Source organism: Phocoena phocoena, chromosome 16 (assembly GCF_963924675.1).
Source record: "Phocoena phocoena chromosome 16, mPhoPho1.1, whole genome shotgun sequence".
Classification (NCBI taxonomy): domain Eukaryota; kingdom Metazoa; phylum Chordata; class Mammalia; order Artiodactyla; family Phocoenidae; genus Phocoena; species Phocoena phocoena.
In genome coordinates, this window is record NC_089234.1 from 51,278,278 (window position 1) to 51,299,028 (window position 20,751).

Genomic DNA, 20,751 nt, shown 5'->3' on the forward strand with positions numbered 1-20,751 from the left:
GAAATACACATTAATATCTGCTTCAACAGCTTGTCTTGTGGAAGCAATTGAGCCAGGAGCACAGCAGCTGGCAATCAGTGGTCTAAAAGTAGTCACTATATTGCATTCACAACAAGGGCAGGTGTCTGGTATTTGGGAATTTTCTTCCTTGGAACCGTGGATAGACCAGACTAGGGGAAGTTGGCCACTTCTTTCTCTGTTCACAGTTTCTTGTTAGATAGAGATATAATAGTGAAGTAGACAGAGAGAAGTTAAATAGACAGCTAATCAGACACATAGACACCTGCTCAACACACAGGAGTCACCTGTCAAGGAAGATGATAATGCTACTGCCCTCTATCCCCCTCGCCCTGCTGCCAATCTTTTAGCCACCTCTGAAGCCACCTGGGAATTTTAATACCTAAAGTTCTTTATACCTAAGCATATGCAAAACTATTGGATTTTTCTTTGACTATACTAAAAATAATTTGAGAAAAAATAAGCTTGGGCAAGTCAGAAGCATTTTGATGAAAGTACAAGGAAGGATTTCAGAGTTATCTGGCCAAAGATTCATTAAAATAGACCCATAAGAGCCCCTCAATTTTTGAAAGTTTTGAGTATAGTATGGAAATAGAAGATTAGGGATGTAACCAAAGACTTTAAATTCTAATTGCTTGAAAAATAATTAAAGTGGATTTTTATATATTTTATTATGCTTGGACTTTAGTCATATTTCTAGGTCTCTTAACCATTTTTTGAGTTAAGGTGTGTTTGTAACAGAGTCCTATGCTTATTTCCTCAGTAAATATCAAAGCCCTCTCATGTCCTTTTTTTCTTATTAACTCTATTGAAGTTAAGCTGTAAAGAACATGGTACCAACTAACTATTAAGGGATTGAAATTTTAAAGTACAGGCAACATTTAGAAAATGACAGTATAGCTTCTGCACACATAGCTTAACACTTTAGAGAAAATAGGCATAGTCCTACTGTCTGTTTCGAAGGAAGAAAAATAAATTTAACATTATTATCTACTGTATTTTGGTAAATACCATTAAAACAGTAACACTGGGAATCAGGAGACCTATCTTCTCACACTGTTTTTTTTATAACTATCTCTGTGATCTGGATAAGCTACACCCTCTTTGGGTCTCATTTTCCTCATCTCTGAAATGGGATAATTAGACTCATTCCTTCATCTCTGATAGTCTGAGTCTATGAAATAGTTGGATTCAAAGGTAACTGAACAAATCTTGGTAGGAGAGTGTGGTATCATCTTAGGCTCAGGCAAATCCAGCCCCAGTTGCTACAAAGAATGATGAGATAGTCGGGGTCCAAGAGCTTTTCTACACTTGGATGCAGGGATATGCTCTTTGTAGTTTGGAACTCTCGGAAGCCAGGAGTTGTCAGCTTTTCCTGATTCAAGTAAGCGGATGCTCTTCTTCAGGCCACCCTCGGTTATCTGCACCCTGAAACCAGCGGGAGCAAAGATTTCAATCAGATCCACATGCGAACTTGGTGCCACTGGGCATTATATGATTAAGTCTCTAAATAACACTCCAGCCAAAATCTAATCAGAGAGCCTGAATTGCAATTGTCAGTGCATCCACTGGCTATCTGTGTGCTGAATAAATAGTGCACTTCCTGTGACACAAGCTTGCCAAGATACTCCTAATCTTTTTTCTAGCATGAGGGCTCCCAATCAGAAACCATGTCCTGGGAGATTGTTGCGAGCTCCTTTACACACCATTTCACACACCTGTTTTTGTCTCCATGAATTTGCAATGACTTTTCCTCTAGGCTTAGACTGATTAGAGCATTCTTCTTTCCCCTCCAGTTGTTACAAAGGCCGTTCTAATACAAATCAGCTCAAATGCCAGAACAGGTCAAATCTTTAGCTTTTAGCCTCCCCAGTGAGCCTAGTTTAAGTTTAAAAAGGAGGCTTTAAGCCTTGCTGTATAATTCTGTCTTTTGGTCTCTGAGAAAGAAACCAGGTGAGTTAGTAATGATCGCAGCAGAGAATTCATTAAGCTGCCCTAATTGAGGGCTGAAGTGTGGGGGGGAAGTAAGGCCCCCAAATTTGACCTGATTGATCCTGGAGACTGCAGTGGGAGGACAACTAACACTCTGTGAAACATCTAAGAACTAAAGGCTTAAACATTTTATTTTACCCTCATGGCATCTCTTTAAGATAAGAATTGTTATCACCATTTTACAGATGGCTCAGAAACGTTAAGTAATCTGCCCAGGGTCACGTATGTACAAGAGCAATGATTAGAATGCAGACCTTTTTTTAGGCTGGTGTTCCTTTTTTCTGTTTCCTAGCCTGCTGGGGAGAAAACCCAGGCTTAGGGAAGTATAAAGCAACATGAAGAATGGTTTTGGAAATCAGTTTCCTCTGGTAACAAAAAGCTGACTAAAGCCTGCTGTCATGGGGTTGGAGGGCAGAAGCATGGAGAGGGAGTGAAGCTGAATCTGGCCTCTGTTCCCCAACATGGAATTAAATCTCAGAGATGGAGTTTTGGGTGAAGTAGAAAAGAATAGCTTTATTGCTTTGCCAGGCAAAAGAGGCCACAACAGGCTAATGCCCTCAAAACTGGAGAAGATGTCCCAACTTGGAGGGGGTAGTGAAGAGTTTCATAGTAATGGTTCGAAGAGGGCGTGATCAGCTCGTGTCCATTCTTCTGGCTGCTTGGTGGTGAGGTAAGTGGGAGTCAGCATCATCAACCTTCTGGTTCCAACTGGTGGCCTGAGGTCTACGTGCTGGTAGGCAGCATACATTTAACTTCTCCCACCTGGTGGGGGTTTCTGTATCTGCAAAACAGCTTAAAGATATTGTTATGTATATCCCTTGAGCGAACCAGGGCCCTGCCCCAAGGCTGCACTATTGTTTCTTTTGACTGTTCCTCTTGTCTCTGCATCCCCCTCCCTTCCCTAAGTAGCAACTGTTTGAACCTGCTCATTGGAACTCATGGAAGGTCCTGGAGGATGAATGAAACCTATTTCCTGTAATCAAGAAGTGGGGGACACAGAAAGGCTTTTGTGCTCAGGAGCCCCACAGGGTCCTGCTGGGTTGCAGGAGCAGAGAGTGAGTCTGAATGAATTACAGGTAGGGAGGGCAGGTTAGGAGGGAAAGCAGCCAGGGTTCAGGCTTTGTGGAAAGTTAGCTGGGGATTCAGGGGTATTCATTGAGAAAGCTCCACTTATACTTTCTCTTACTAGCAATTAAACCCTCCAAAGCCAGCCATCCTGATGTTCCAATGTACTGGTCTCACACGCCCTGCACTAGAGTCAAGCAGCGTGACAACATGTGCCTCTTCCCTGAAATTCACATGCCTGAGATGCCCCAGGGTCTGGAGATCTGTCTCTTCCCACCTGCCATACTCCTTCATCAAGGCCCAGATCAAATATCTGTGGCCTTCTCTGAGTCCCCAAGGTGAAAATGGAATCTTCTCCTACTGAGTTGCCTTAGCACATTTATCAAGTCCCAAGCACTTGGCAGTTTTTGTACAAGCCTTGTGTTCCCTGCTAGATTCTCAGATTCCTAAAGGTTGGGGCAAGAGATATGGCAGAAAAAGCACATATTTGAGGTTTGATAATCTTCTATTTTCTCCTCTCAATCTCCTTCATAGAGATGATGCTCAGAAAATATGTATGAAGTAAAGGAATTTATTCCCACCATTATGCTTGCTTTTTCTTTTAATTTCCTTGGTAGAAACCACTGATCATCCATTGAGTAAGTTTTTATTTACTAAGCACCAACTATGTAGATAATTCTGTGATGGATCAGGTCGTAGAAGGCTTTTACTGTCATGCTAAAACACTGAGTGTTAGTCTTATTTCAGGAGATATATGAATAGGTATGATGCAAGGAAGTGACATGATCAGAGTTATTTTTCAGAAAGATACTTTTTGATGCAATATTAAAGATAGAATGGAGGAAGGTGAACCAGACGGTAGGGAGAACAGAAGTATGTTGGCAACATTCCAGGCATGAGATGATAATGGCTTAAATTAGTCTTTATGATGGAGAGGAAAAGGTCCAATGGAATAACAGACTGTGAATATCTGTTCATAGACCTTTACAGCCCAGGCTTCACCACCTGATCACTTACAGATGATTCTTAGTATCTGGCTATTCCTTCATTTCAAATCCATGGGATTTGACTTTTCTTCTCTGTGGATTTGACTTTTCTTCTCTGTAGATTTGCCAAATATAGGAAAAATCAAAAACTTGTTACTAAAAGAAAATAAACATATATTACTTTAAAGTAATAGATAATTTAAATCATTAAGCAGAAATGAGTTCCAAAATGTGAAGGTCTCAGAACACTCTCATGAAATTGCCAAGAACCATGGGCCATATGGTAATTCCATATTTAGCTCTCTGAAGAACTGCCAAATTCTTTTCCACAGCTGACCTAGCATGTTAGATTCCCATTGGCAATGTACAAGTGTTCCAATTTCTGTACATCCTCACCAACACTTGTTGTTTTTTATTTTTTTAAATTATGGGTATCTTAGTAGGTATGAAGTGATATCTCTTTGTGGTTTTGATTTGCATCTTCCTAAAAACTATTGATGTTTAGTATCATTTCTTGTGATTATTGTGCATTTTTATATCTTCTTTGGATAAAGGCCCTTTTATATATTATATTCCCCAAACATAGATTTATATTTAGTTTTATGCACTTGTGTGAAAAATAAAAACTGGAGTTAGAAAAAATACAGTGATATTGGCTTTTATATTGCCCATGTATTTACCTTTACTGTCAATTTGTATTTCTTCATCTGGCTTCAGATTACTATCTAGTGTCCTTTCTTTAGAATCTGAAGGACTCCCTTTAGGATTTCCTATAGGGCAGGTTAATAAACACCCTCAGGGTTTGTTTGTTTGTTTGTTTGCCTAGAATATTTTAATTTCTCCTTCATTTTTGAAGGATAAATTTTCCAGATATAGAATTATTTCTTGACAGTTTTTTTCTTTCAACATATTATGTCATCATACTGCCTTCCTGCCTCCATGGTTTCTGATGAAATTTGCTGTTAACCTTACTGAGGATCTCTTGTGCTTGATAAGTTGCTTCTTTTTCCCTTGCTGCTTTTAAGATTCTTTCTTGTCTTTGGCTTTAGCTACTTTGATTATAATGTATCTTTATATGAATCTCTGAGTTTATTATATTAGAATTCATTGAATTTCTTGGATTTGTAGATCTATGTATGTCATTTTCATATCTGTATTAATTTTAGAATTAGCTAACCAAATGCTACAATAAAACGTTGTTATAAATATGGCATGAAATTACATAATGCCAATAGACTAATTTGGGGACAATCAATATCTTACAATATTGACTTCCAAGCAGGATATCTTTTCATTACTTAGTTCTTTATTATTTCTCAGTAGTATTTGTAGCTTTCAGTACACTGCAACTACATATCTTCACATATCTTGTGTTAAATACATTTCTTAGTTTAGATTGTTGGTGATATAAAGAGAATGAAATTTTTAGTTTGATTTTCCATTTCTTCACAGATAATATATAAGCACAGATATTTACTTTTGTAAATGAACCTTGAGTTCTCTGACATTATTAAATTCACTTATTCAAATAATTGTTTTGTCAATGTCTTAGGTTTCTCTATATAAAAAATCATGTTGCCTGCCCAAAAAGAAAATTTTACATCTTTCCATTTCGTGCCATAAAGTCTTTTCTTAGCTTCTTTTTTCATATCTCTTTTGTCATCTATGTCTTTGCTGATATTTTATCTAGTTGTTCTATCAGTGGAAAGAGAGAAGTGTTACATCTTCAAAAATGATGACAGAATTGCCAATTTTTAATCACTTTAATTTTTGATTCATGTGATATAAAAGATATAATTTTTTATGTCATCTTCTTGAGTTGACCATTTTATCATTATGAAATATTCCTCATCATTTAAATGTGCATTGACATCACAAGAACAAAAAAGTCAGAGAATTAAAATTTGTAGTAAAGTCTCCAGGTAAATGATGCATTTTTCTTTATCTTCTGTTGATTTATTTTCCCAAGTTTTCTTTTGGCTGAGATTCTGTGACTACAGAAATCCATTTACTGTAGCAAATGGATAGCTGAATGTGTCATGCTAAGCAACCAAAATAGAAGGCTTTGCATGTGCATGGATGTGTAGGTGTACATAGGCAGATCCTTTGAAATAGACCTTGAGAGATGCTATGATAGACTCTAAAGAATGTGATGATTGATAAGACGTAGGTGGGAGAGGAAAATTTGGGAATGATGCCTAGACATCTTGTTTGGACATCTTAGTGGATAGTTATGTCTTTCAGCAAAATAAAAAATACAGAAGCAGCAGCAGGTCTGAGAGTGCAAAATAATGACTACAGCTTTGGACAAGTTAAGTTTAAAGTGTCTGAGGAGTATCAAGGTGATGTCCAGTAGACAGCTGGATATATGGTCTAGTGCTCAGGAGGGAGGTGTGGGCTGGAAAAGAGATTTGGAAGTCATCAGTGTCCTGTCAAGGGCTTGTCAAGTGGAAACTCAAGTGAAAGCCCCAAGATTCATTTGATACCCAACAGACAAAATAAAATACCAGGAAATTCTTTGTGCAAATTGTGCATTTCTCTCTGAGAAACCACATTCCGATGGTGAAAAACTTTAGTGTTTTAAAGTTGCAGTCCCCCTGTGAAGTGCAGTTTTTGATACGTGATAATACTGTCTCTGTCCCTCTGCCATAAAATCTGTATTTGACCAGGTAAAGCAAAAATGGAAAAAATAAAAAGAAAATAGTACACAATATTTTAACTTAATAAAACCAGCTTAGCTGTTTTATCCTGGACTCTGTAATTATTGACATAACTTTTAAGTAAAGGGAGTTATGAAGAACATTGGGAAGAGGAAGATTATAAACGTGTGTGTGTGTGTCTGTATGGTTTTTTATTGTGGTAAAATACAAATAACAGATAATTTACCATTTTATTCATTCTGAAGTGTACATTCAGGGTATTAATTATATTCACAGTGTGCAACCAACCTCATTATGGGAAATAACTGCTAAATGGGTAGAGGGTTTCAGGTACGGAGACCAGTAGTTGAAATACACTGATACGTATTAAATGTCCTATTTTGTGATGTGACACACACACGTACACATACATAATTTGGTTTTATCATCACAAGCCTATAGTTTTGATATTATTATCTCATTTTATAGAGCGTGAAATTAAGCCTCGAGAAGTGTCTTAAACACAAGGGCAGATCTCACTCTTGGAAATGAGGGATTAGATCTCAAGCCTCTCCACTCCCACTTTACCTTGCTCTTTTTCAAGACAAACTTTTGCCTAAAACACATTCACTGTTATCTAGCTCCAGAACTTCTTTTTCTTCCTAAATGGAAACCCTGTACCCATTTAGCAGTCACTTCCCGTAATGAGGTTGATTGCACACTGTGAATATAATTAATGCCCTGAATGTACACTTCAGGCTTCAGGTACAGAGTTAGACATTAACTGCCCAGCAGTTTTCCCCTGGCAGTGACCTCCCCTTGAGAGTTGGGCATTACCCCAGCGAAGTGAAAACAGTGGAATAAAAACAAGCAGTGAAACGAATGGCAAAGCTTTACTGTTCTTTCATGGCATAAGTTCAAGTTCATATGTAACACAGTATATATACAGAAGTAGACTTTGAAATGTGGTGAAGAGATTTAGGAGAATCTAAAAGACATCCACAGAATTCAGGAAGAAGTTGCTGAGGAAGTGCATGATTTAATCAGTAAGCAAATAATGAGGTTATAGTTGAAAAGTCAGAAGCAGGATGAGGCACCATATTGAGGAATTAGGAGAAAGATGAAAGATAGGGGGTGTGGAAGGCAAAAAAGGAAAGAGAGTAGGAGGGAGAAGATATTGATTTAGTCAGATTTAGTCATTCAACAAGTCTTCTTTTTGTAGGGAAAGCTGCTAAGTCATGTTTATCCAAAAGCCAGTGAAACAAGGTGGAAGGTCCAGCTAATCAGGAGAGTGGCTTGATTTGTCAATTTCCTGGAGACAGAGCTTTAAAAAAGGAGGGTCCTGGAAGCTTGAGGGGGAGGGTGTGACTGCATTTCAGAGATAAAGGGAGAAAGATGTCACCTATTGACCACAATGGTGTCATTAGAACTCTGCTCATCAATGCTTAGAACTAAGAGTAGATATTAAATTAAGTCAGAAAATCAACTTTTTGATTCATTGTTTATTCACCCATGTGTTCACTTGCTCATGCATTTATTTGTTTAATCAACAAATAAAATTTGAAAATCTATTACATGCATGGTCAAAGATATTCCAAAGGTTTTCTGTTAGGTATTGGGTGATAGGAAGAAGGAAAGACAAAATTTTAGTGTGAGAGCAAGGGCCTGACCTAAATATAAGAAATTCAAGAATTTGAATCCATTTTCAGATGTACCTGAATGTGAAGACGGTAGGCTCACGTGAGCTTCCTCAAGTGTGCTGTTCCTACCCAGTTAGAACTCCCTTTAAAAAAGCATCAGTTACAAAGCCTGGTTATAAGCTCTTTGAAACTTAAATCATATTTCCTCAAAAACTCAATATCATGCATGGCACATTCTAATGTTTTCTCCATAAATATCTCATTAATCCCCAATGTGGCAGGGAATAAAATTACCAGGGTATTAAGGTATGCAGTGAACCTTCCCGTGATATCCTGAGAGTTCTGATTCAGAAATATGGCCTTAATTGGATTATAGCGTAGTTGCATTTAACTGTGGAAATTCAACTAAACAACACCAAGGAAAAAGTTAGAGTGGGGCAGAAATAAAAAAGGAACATTTTAAATAGCAAATGTTCCCATATGACAGTTTCTTCAAAGAGATGACGTCAAAGGATACACATGAGATGGTGGCTTAAGGCTGTGGTGCCTTCAGTGTGTCTCATCCCCACGCACCTACCTTTCATAATGTGAATGTCTCCCACTGCTAAAAGTGATCCCTGAGTTAAAGATACACAGGGGGCTTTTTGAGTTGGGAAAGTTCTGTGTATGGAAGACAGAGCCACTGTTGCATCTCCTAGGAGCTTCATGCATCTTTAAGGTTTATCTCTTGGAAATTTTTGGCTTCCTCTCCAATTATAATGGGTTTTCCAATAAGAAAATCTCTGTTTCTCCCTGAAAACTCCCACTTTCCTCCTTGATGACCCAAATTTCCTGACTCTCATATCTGTATTTTTAGTACAACCAAAATTCTATGGCAATTCTGAGTGGTCCTGTGTGTTCTCCTTTTCTCAGTGACAGAAGCCAGGGGCAGTACTGTTCAGTTCTTTCCTATGTGCTTTCTTTGACCATATGTGTCCAAACTGATATTATCTCAAATACTAGAGATTTGACATTAGCACTGCATCTACATTGTGAGTTTAATAGATATCTGAGAACTAGATGAACTTTACAGTTCATAATAAGTTGCATCCTTTCTACAAGTAAATGTATTTTTCCTCAGGAATCGATTGTCTCAGTGGCAGGGTCCACTTGTAAAGGCCTCTGTATCAAAAGCAGACTCCGGCTCAGTCACTGAATCTGTTTGCTCATAATGGCAGCAAAAGTATAGGGATTAGAAGTGAAAGTACAGCCACTGCAAATGATTGTTGGAGAAAGGTCTTTATTTTGGATAGAATGCGGTGGGAAAAGCTTTTTGACCCCTGGTGGAAGAAAAACAGTACCCATCAATAGACCTGGCATATAGCCTGTAGTCAGCAGATACTGCACTGGAGGACAGTGGGCCAGAGTAAAGTGGGAAATCCCGAGAGTGAAGAAGCCCACATATTTCTTGATGTGGATTAGTATATTTATTTGAATTTAAGTTAAAATCTATAATAGTGTTATTATTTTATGAACAACAAAGGAAGATAAAGTATAGTCAACTTCCAACACAATACTTTCTGACATAGAAATTTAATTTATTTTTTAAATATAAATTTATTTATTTATTTTTTCGCTTTTGGCTGTGTTGTGTCTTAATTGCTGTGAGAGGGCTTTCTCTAGTTGCGGCGAGCAGGGGCTACTCTTTGTTGCAGTGCGTGGGATTCTCATTGCGGTGGCTTCTCTTGTTTGGAGCACAGGCTCTAGGCACGTAGGCTTCAGTAGCTGTGGCCTGTGGGCTCAGTAGTTGTGCCTTATGGGCTCTGGAGTGCAGGCTCAGTAGTTGTGGCGCACGGGCTTAGCTGCTCCACGGCATGTGGGATCTTCCTGGACCAGGGCTGGAACCCGGTTCCCTGGCATTGGCAGGCGGATTCTTAACCACTGCACCACCAGGGAAGCCCTAGAAATTTTATTTTAGATGTATTTAGATATAGAGTTCTAATATATATCATGCTGCTCTATTCTTTGAATATACGATATCGTCTGTTTCACTGCTTAGTCATAGTGTATTATTTTTGAGGACATTTTAAAAGGCAACTAAACTCAACGCATCTAGTATTAGCAATGTAAATAATACATAGAGCCATAATACAATGGATGGCTATGGCCAAGCCTGCACATTTCAGGCAATAACACCCTACCTCCCAAGTAGCTCCTGGCCTGCTGCCTGGATGGTGCATATTGAAAGAGTCCATTGATTTGAAGGGATATCAGACTTCAGGAATTTGTACTATGTGAAAAAAAAACATGAATCTTAGAACTTTTGAAATGGCAAAGATGAAGTAAAACAACCTCTCTGCTTTTATTGTGATGAACTTAATAAATTTAAGTGTAGCTGTACTCCAGTCAAATGATGTGCAGATATGTGGGACAAGAATTAATTCTGAAGAAATTGATTCAAACATGTCGAAATTTGTCACCATGACAGGAAAATCATTATTCCAAGGGATTTGCTGTCTGTACCTGGTAACAGATACCAAGCTTTGCATTAGAGAAAAAATACAGAGATGCAGTGAAATCTTGAGCATCTAGAGGACATTCTGCCTTCTATAACGCGGATGGCTAACATTTGCATAGAGAGAGTGCATTGTATGTGCCAGGCTTTGTCATGCACTATTTCTGCTAAACTTCATAGCAATCTTATGAGTTAAGAATCACTGTTAGCACATTTTATTGGTGAGGAACAGAGGTGCAGAAAGGCTAAATAACTCACTTCGTTAGCTAGTAAACAGAGGGTCACAATTCAAAATGCAAACCTGAAGCATTTCTCACTCTGCTGTGCTGTCTCCTGGCAAGTTAGCCTGGGCTAGCAGCTTTCTCTTTACCTGCCAGATGTTCATAAATTAGGCATTTGTGAGTTGGGAAAACACTCCACAACTTTGGCTTTCTATCACAAGCAATTACGATTCTCTACTGGCTTCAGTGTGAAACCAGTGAATGCAGGTGCCCTCGGCATCAGAATATTCAAGAGTGAGTGGTGCGAGGCACTTGTTCGTTTTTCTTCATATACTCTTCCTCGAAGTTTTTAGTTGATGGGATTTAAAAATTATTTTTCAACTATAAAACTAATAGAGTTAACTGTTAAAATGCTAGTCAGTATAAAAGTATACAATGTAAAAACAAAAGTGTTTCCCTCTCTTTTTGCCCACTACAAGGGTAAATCACTGTCAACACTTTGCTCTGTGTCTTATATGATGATTTTTAGATTCATATACAAATAAGGTGTAGGGTTTATAAAAATTATACCAAATTATTCATGTTGTTATGAAATGTGCCTTTTTACTCACCAATATAACATCAAAACAAAAATTATTGGTTCATGTATTGCAAAGAAGGATTAAATAATTAAACTATAGTATCAGAAGGTGGAGCTGGGCCTCAATATTTCCTGAAATCAAAATTTTGTACACTCTTCTCTAAACTCAGATTCTTGCATATTGTCAGCTGGATTGTCTCTCTCATTGCAAAGCTAATAATTTCTACAGGAAGGGGAATGAGGCTACCAGAAAATTCCCAGGTTCCCTTTTTTATTTCCACTTCAAAAAAAATCTATGGCATGACTTTAACTGATTCAGCTTGGGTTAGGTATCCATCTCTGGCTCAATCAACTGTATGTAAAAGTCCGGGGAATTATGACTGTCACATCCTTGTTCAATTACCCAAGTCTGGAACATTGGGTAATTGTTGGCCTACAGACAGAGAAATTAAAATATGCCAATTTCCATCTTAAACCACATTGTTGGGAGCAGGAACTGGGTGTGGTTTCAGTAATGGTCTCTCCACATCTCTAAACAAATATCACAAGGATAAAAGTTATCTGGATGAGCAAAATGATAGGAATCCATTAAGCAAAGTATGAATGTACCGTGGATAATTTGTCATCTCTCTATGGATGGACATTCATCTTAGCTCATGTTCTTCATCATTATAAATATTTTTCATTATTATAAATAATGCTGCTGTGATCACCCCTGCACACATATCTTTGTGTCCATATAAGCATTTCCATATGTGTCCATATAAGTATAATAGATTTATAAAAATGGAACTGTAAGTTAAAAGCACATGCATGTTTTAATTTCATAGATGCTGTGAAATCCCCACTGAAAGATATTTACACCAGTTTACACTACCACCAATGGTGATTGTTTGTGTACCTAGCAAATCCTCTAAAAACTATTGGATACAATTAACTAGAGGGAAATTAAGCACTTTCTTATGTGGATTATAAATCTGCCACTTCAAGATAAATATTGAAATTCCTAGGCTCTATTTTTATATAACTTCAAGTTATGTATTTCTGAGAGTGAATTGACAGTGAGTATGAATCTCAGTACTAAACTTTAGAAAATTCAGGGTTTATTTTCACCAAGAGAGGAAAAGCTATTTAATCTCAAGACTGAGAAAACACTCTACCTCATCATGGAATATGCTAGTGGAAGAGATGCGTTTGATTACCTAGTAGCTCATGGCACATGAAAGGAAAAGAGGCTTGAAGAAAATTCCACCAGATAGTATCTGTTGTGCAGTGCTGCCAACAGAAGTGGGTTGTTTATAGAGACTGAAAGGCAGAAAACCTGCTCTTGGATGCTGACATGGACATCAAGATTGTAGACTCTGGTTTCAGCAACAAATTCACCTTTGGCAACCAGCTACGTAACTTCTGTGGCAGGAATTTTGCTGCCCCAGAACTACTCCAGGGAAAAATTTAAGATAGACCCGTGTGGGAGGTGTGGAGGCTGAGAGTCGTCCTATACGCAGGGGTCATCTGATCCCTGCCTTCTTATCTCAAGAAGCCATGGGAGAAGTTACTGAGTGAAATATACCATATTCCCTTCTACTTGTCCATGGAGTGTGAAAACCTGCTCAAGAAATTTCTCATTCTCAGTTCCACCAAGAGAAGCACTCCCAGCAAGAGAGGCACTTTTGATCAAATTATGAAAGATTCATGGATAAATTTGGGTCATAACGATGAACTAAAGCCTTATGTGGAACCGCTCTCTGACTACAAAGACCCCCCAGAGTTGATGGTGTCAATAGGTTACACACAAGAAGAGATCAAGTACTCACTGATGGGCCAGAAGTTCGAGGTGATGGCCGCCCATCAGCTCCTGGGACACAAGAGCATAGAATTGGAGGGCTGTACTATCGCCCTGAGGCCCCAGCCTTTACCTAATCTGATCAACAGCAGCAGTCCTTTCCCATCTCACAAGGTACAGAATAGTCTCTGTCAACCCCAACCAGTGGGGTGTCAGCAAGAATGCTGGTCCTGCCATTTCCATCTCTAATTCTCAGAATACTCAGAGTAGCAGTGTAGAAAATCAGCAGCCTTCAGATGGCCAGGAACCAGAACAAAATGCTAGCAGCACAGTCAACTTGCCTGCCACCTCTCTGATGGTCTTGGCAAAGAAGAAAATAACTCCTGTTCCCTACGCAGAGTGACCTCTCCACCAGCCGAAATCAAAACAGGAATTCCCCATTTTTGGAGAGGGCCAGCTTCCACCAGAAAGAAAAGAGCCTGACCAGGCTAGGTTCTGGGGCCTCCACCAGCTTCTGCATCTGCTGCAATTGACCCAGCCTTTGCCCTGCCTGCACTAGAAACCCATGACAGCCTTGGTACAGCCCAGCCAAGCCTCTGGGTGCTGCCTCACAGACAGCAATGGCGAGGTGCCTCGGCACTGCCCCGTCACCGTGTCCCTGTGGCTTCCCACAGTGGTGGAGCCCCAGACAGGAAATTCCTTCCAAGCTGAACAGCTCTGACATATACACAACCAGCAGAATTTGCCCTGTGGGGAGACCCGAGCCTCTCCCTCTGGCAACAGTCAGGGCCAGAAGAACTAGTGGAGACTCAAACTTCACCTGGTGGGCAGCAGAAGCAATGATAAAAGAATTTCAAGAGGCTAAGTGGTGCCCACTCTACTTTACATGGAGTATGAAGTATCACAAGCACATGGAGTCTGCTGGGAGATGTGCAAGGTCCTGTATGCAAACAGCTGCCAGTGTGAGCTAAACAAAAAAAAAATATTGGGCTGGCCAAAAAGTTCGTTCGCGTGTTCGTAACATCTTACGGACAAACCCGAACGAACTTTTTGGCCAGCCCAGTACTTGCTGCTGTACATGCATAGTTCCCAGGGCCAAAAGGACTACATGCAGTGGAAGATGGTGGTGTGCAAAGTGCCACTGAGGTCTCTCAATATGTTTGACTTAAGTGGATATCAAGCATTTCCATGGCCTTTAGAAACGTTGCCTCTAACATCACCATGGAGTTTAAGCTTGAAAAGGCTGCCACGACCCACCAGAGAGATAAGAGGAGAAGTAGGCTGGCTATAGCTGCTCTGCCCCCCGTGTGGACTAGTGTATTTCCCCCTCTGGCACTTCTCCTCTTCCTGTGACTTTCTCTGTCTTTTCTTCCATTTTTGCAGGGGAGAGGAGATTGGTCTACTGAAATAAAGACAAACCATCCAAATGGAAACACAACACACATCTCTCTCTCTCTCTCTCTCTCTCCCTCTCCCCCCCCCCCCCCCGCTATTAACTCATAATGTCTATTAGCATTTCTTTGAGCTGACTAAAGTAAACCGTTCTTTATAATAATAGACTACATCTTACATAGTAAATACATTCACATCATGCCCTCTAGAGCAAAAGGGAAGCATAAGATATAAAATCTCTGGATCAGATGGTTAAAACTGTAATCATTTAAAATCAAGGATGGCATGAGAAAACAGGAAAGCACTGAGCTACTTCTGCAAAGAAAAATAAATTTCTTTTCTCTGGGATAAATATAAGCCAAGAAAGCTTAGCCAGATGACCTCATGAGTATAAATGTTTTCCAGGCAAAGTTATAAAGTGCTAAGATGAACACATCTAACCTGTTGCAATAAAGCTATTTAGTAATAAGAGCCCCTGGATTCCATAGCTCTAGGATGGATTAAATATTTTATCTTCTAAAGAACAGTAATCAGCTGGGGAGAGTGAAGGAATTGGCTTTATTTGATATTTGATTTACTTTCCCTGCCATTTCCATGGGTCACCTTTTGGTGCTGACTTTCAATTCAGCGGCTGTTGTAGCACCAGAATCCTGGATTATGAAAAGAGTGGTTTCATTTAGGAGAAGTGAATATTCTAGCAGCTGTGAATTCAGGATTTAAAAATCATTCTAACTTGCTGAAAATGAACAGTCCCAGCATAGAGTCAAGTGAGAAGCAAATGGCAGAAATACCTGTATGAGTCCATTCACTGGGTGTGTAGTGTGTTTCTTGTCTATGGCTTACCTTGTTATTTGCTTGTTTTTTTCCCCATTTTCACCTCCCCAGATGCCCCTAACCACTGCATCTCCATCTCTCCTTCTGAAGACCAGCTGATTCCTTCATTCTCTTCATTCATTCAATAAAATATTGCTCATCTATGAAGATACAATATTTAAAATAATTTTCATAGTAGGCATGCATAAACAAATATACTGTACTAAGTGCTATTTTAGGGTACCTACTGATGGCTGTTGGAACAAAGAAAATAATAAACTAACCGTGAGTGGAATGATTAGAAGATGAGCAGAGATATGAATTGCAAACGTACAAGGAATCACATTTTAGGTAAAAAGAGCTGTAGTAAAATCACAGAGTCTCAGATGTTCTCTGAAGTAGGTAATAATTGGTTATGACATAGGGATGACACAGGGTATGACATGTGGCAAAGTGGTAGGAGATGACACAGAAAGGTAAGTTGAGATCAGATTCTGAAGAACCCTGAAGGTGAATCATCAATGACAGTGATTAGATGAGGGGTGTATTCTAGGATGATAACTCCATTTTCAGGATAGAGAATTTGCATTAAAAATCCCAGTTTCTAGATTTTTCCACAACATGCAGAAAACAGTATATGAGACCACAGATTTTGATAATACATGCCAGTTACCAAGGTTGTTGCTTTTAAGAGAGATACATTTTTAGCGAAATTCCTAGTGAGTACAATTCTCCCCACTGTAAGTAGGCTATAGGAAAATGAGGTCACTTCTTCATATCTTAAAGTTAAAGCAAGAGGTAATGTGAGTAGGGAGGCTCTGAGTGTCTGACTCTCTTTTGATCTTCTATGATGATACTCAGCAGTAGATGAAGTTCCTGAATTAAAATCAATACTCAGTGGAAAGTAACTGCTTATAGGAGGCATAATTTAGAGTGTCAGCCTAATCCCAGTCCCTTCCTTGGTGAACTTCCCCTCTCACAGTCTCTGTATATTTGATACAATGAGGAAATTATCCCCAAACCCTGGTCCCAAGTGATTGGACAGATCATAGGCACATGATCTAAGGGCAGTCAGGCCCTTAAACTGGCCTAGTACACTTATTGCCTGACTTGGTAAGATTCTCTACCTTGCACCCAAACCATGATCTGTGAACAAGCATCTTTGGCATCACCAGGTAATTAATTAGAAATGCAAAATCTCAGGCTCTATCCAATACCTCCTGAATCAATCTGCATTTTACCAAGATTCCCAGATGATCCATATTCATATTAAATTTTAAGTAGCACAGCTCTAGACCAGCAGGTCTAGAGAATTTAATTTAAGAAATATTAAAAACATGTGAGTGATTAGCAGACTGGAAAGAAACAGACATGCAAGTATAACTGTGTTCTTGTTCATGGCTAGTTACTTCAACAGAAACCCTGTGACTCCTTTTGCTACTGAGGTGCCTGTAGAGCTACCCCATGTCTAGACGCTCCTACCAGTTACAGGTGTTCAAGTTCCTCCTGCAGTGTTTCTGTTCTTAAATGTCCAAGAGAGTCACATCTTTCATGTGGGTATTTGTAATTAAATTCCTTCCTCTTGGAACCAGTTTGAGATTTTGTTTCCTACAGCAAAAGTTGCCAAAAATCAAACACTTCTTATAGTAGCAATCACTGAGGAGTTAATGAGAGCAAACCTCTGATTCAATTGAGTAATTCTAGTAAGAGCAACAATTTCTCTTGTGCAAAAAATTGGCAGCAATTCATTTCCCCAGCCAGACCTGGTCAATGAAGAAGAAGCATATCACTCTCATTTAAGACTTGCATTAATCTCCTTAGTCTAGCATGATGACATTCCTTGTACAGAAAAGGATCATTTACTCAACCTGAAAGAAGGAAAGAAGCCATGTCAAGAGAAAATTGTCCTCCCTTTTCACAGGCAGGATTGGCAATTTTTTTCTGATGCTTCTCTAGGGTGAAGAGGGGGTTCGATGTAGACATTCCAATTTTAAATTCAGGAGGTTTGGCTTTTTCCCAAGACCTTTGCCAGGAGAGACTGTCTCTCTTTTTTTTTTTTTCTTGTGTAAATTTTTTTTAAAGTATAGTTGATTTACAGCATGATATTAGCTTTGGGTGTTCAACATAGTAACTCAGTATTTTTATAGATTATACTCCATTTAACGTTATTACAAAATAATGATTATATAAATCAGACAGAGAGAGACGAATACAGTTATGTTATCACTTATATGTGGAATCTAAAAAATAAAACAATCGAATGTATATAGCAAAACAGAAACAAACTCACAGATATAGAAAACAAACTGATCTCAGAGGGGCAGCTGTGAGTGGTGGCGTGAAGCAAGGTCTTAATTCCCTGTGCAGGAATGGAACCTGGGTAGCCTGGATGAAAACTAGGATTCCTAGCCACCACACCCCCTGGCTCTCGTCCCCAGTGAAAAATGCATTTCTCACGGAGGCAAAACTGTAAAAACAGGTACAAAGTTTATTATCAGAGACATAGCACAACAAGTGGGAGAGCACACAGAGAAACAGTTTGTTTAGTTAAGATGGAGGCAAGGCAGAGATGCACACCTGGAGAGAAAGGCTGTGGGCGTCCTCCCTAATGAGGAGGAGGGCAGTAAAGAGGCCGTTAAGTCACTTATATAGGGCAGTTCTTCCGGGTCTTTGTTTACCTTTGGCCAATAATCTGGTTTCTTTTTCCGCACCTGCCCTGCCCTAGGACCCTCCCCAACATGCGTGGGCAACTTTTTTCCAAGCTGGATTACAGCCCAGAGGCCTATGGGACGGCCTTAGCATCACATATTATGGGGTGGTGCCCCCTCCTTTTGACCGCCAAGGAGCCTTTCTGCGCATGTGCAATGTTTCCCTTGCCCCAAGGATGGGAAATGTATGACCTCTTGATCTTTTAACAGGGTTTAGTCCCACTCTGTCCCTGCCATAAGAATGTCCAATGTCTGGTTATTTACCCTATTTCTGTTGCTGGTTTTTATATCGAGGTGCAGATCTCGAAATATAGACAAGTGTCCAGTCATAAATATGTAATCCTGGAGCCCGCTTGTCTCTTGCTTCAGGAAATATAAATAGGGGACTGGTAATGAATGTCTGGCCTGGAGCCCATCTTCTCACCCCAGGAAGTGTGAACAGGAGGCCAGTTGTGAATGCCTAGCTTGGAGCCCATCTATCTCCTGCCTCAGAATGAGTGGATATCAGTTGGGAGAAGGATGGGGGGTGGGGTGCAAGATAAGTGTACAGAATTAAGAGATATAAACTACTATGTATAGAACAGAAAGAGTATATTGTACAGCACAGGGAATTATAGCCATTATTTGGAGAACCTGTCTCTTTACTGGCATTTCCTCCTTTGTTTTCATAAACTCCTTTAAGGAAAATCCTATCCATCAGGAACGTTCTGTCCTGCCTCATTGCAAGATATATGACCTTGAGCAAGTTGTTTAGTTTTTTGCTTCTTCATTTCTTTATTTATAAAAGGGGGACATAAAAACCCAGTCATTTTATATATATTATTCATTGTATAGAAAATAATATAAATATATATATATGTATGTGTGTGTGTGTGTATATATATATATAAAATCATACTTGGGTATCCACCCTCCATATCTGCAGATTCAACCAACTGTGGATACAAGGGCCAAATGTATATGTAATTTTCAATGTCAGTTATATAAATGCAAGATATTCTTAAAATGTTCCGTGATGTCTTAGTACTTTTCCAATATGATTTAGCAGTGGAATTTTTTGTTCAAAAATTATTACATATTGAATAAACATAAGATCTGGTGGTTTGGTTGAATTAGCTTTGTGGTGATGAAGGTAGTGATCTGAGGAATTGACTCTTCAAACATTGTAACTGAATGTAGGGTTTCATAAAGCATAGTGTGAAAATCAGATTTCTATATAATTTGAGTCATCATATATTCATCTCAACAATTATTTATAGAGTGCCTGAATTCTATATCAGGAATATGGCCAAAATACAAAGATCTCAGTTCACCTGGGAAAGAGATAAAAAAAATATATTACATGGTATGTGTTGACAGTTGATTTTGGAGTATTATTGAAGCACAAATCTCTCATCAGTTACCTCTGCCTAATAAAAGTGGAGTAAAACTTCACTTGCCTAATGGTGGTTGGGAAGAAGAGAAATGAGGTTATATTTGACCCAGACCTTTCAGAATTTGTAGAAAATTTTGTGTTAAATAAGTGTGAAAAGAGTGCTCCAAGCAAGGGAAAACAAAGGTAGGTAAAGCCACAGTGCTATGAGTGAGTGGCTTCAAAAACATCACATAGTCTGATAAGATTGGAGTTTGGTTTATGAGATAGAGCAAGACAGTGGTGGAGAAAAGCTAAAAAGGGTTGGGACCAAGTTGTGAAGAGTTTTGACTTTCATGAAGTTCTGTCTTTTTGGCAATAATTGTTTAATAAAAGAAAACAAAAATGACTAAATGTCTATTTTGGAAAAACCTCTCTGGCAACCATGTCAAAAAGAGTTTTCTGGATCATTTTTTTTTTGTTCCTGCAGGTCCACAAGCCATCTTGTCATCCTGTTTTCTATTTTCCAGGAATCTGACCTGCATAGATTGCATCAGTGTGCTGCCATGACCTCTAGCTTCTGGTAAGGATCCATCAATGGGAGACACCCACAGGAGACTAGAGAGGGGTGGAAGAGAGGGCTGATAGGCAATTCTTTAGCTTCCAGCGTTCTCCCTTCTGGGTAACCACTGGTGAACCGCATCTCTGTGCCAAAGGCCACAGTTCCTGCTGTGTGGCTTTCTTCAGTTTATGGTAGTCATTTCTTCCTTTTCCTTCTTTCCTATTTATTTATCAGGATGGACTCAAACATTTTATTTTTTCCAGTGGGGTTATAATCTGCTACTATCATATTCATTTTCAAGTCAGATTGTCAGAATCTTGGCTGTTGAGGGTCCTTCAAGCCCTCGAGCCTTCATGTCCTCTTGACACGTCCCACCATTCTTTGAGTATTTTCTTACTTTGAGGCTCAACACAACATTCAAAACTCTTCTTGTACTTTTAGTGCCTCAGCCCTGGAATCAGCCATTTCTCCATGGAGGTCTAGTTCCTCCTAGTGGTTCAAGGTATG

General features: G+C 39.2%; 1 pseudogene; it reads left to right on the top strand.

The window, feature by feature from the left end:
• The window catches only part of LOC136136039 (serine/threonine-protein kinase MARK2-like), a 54,001-nt pseudogene extending 39,230 nt beyond the window's left edge, over window positions 1-14,771 (top strand).
• Window positions 14,772-20,751: the final 5,980 nt, after the last annotated feature.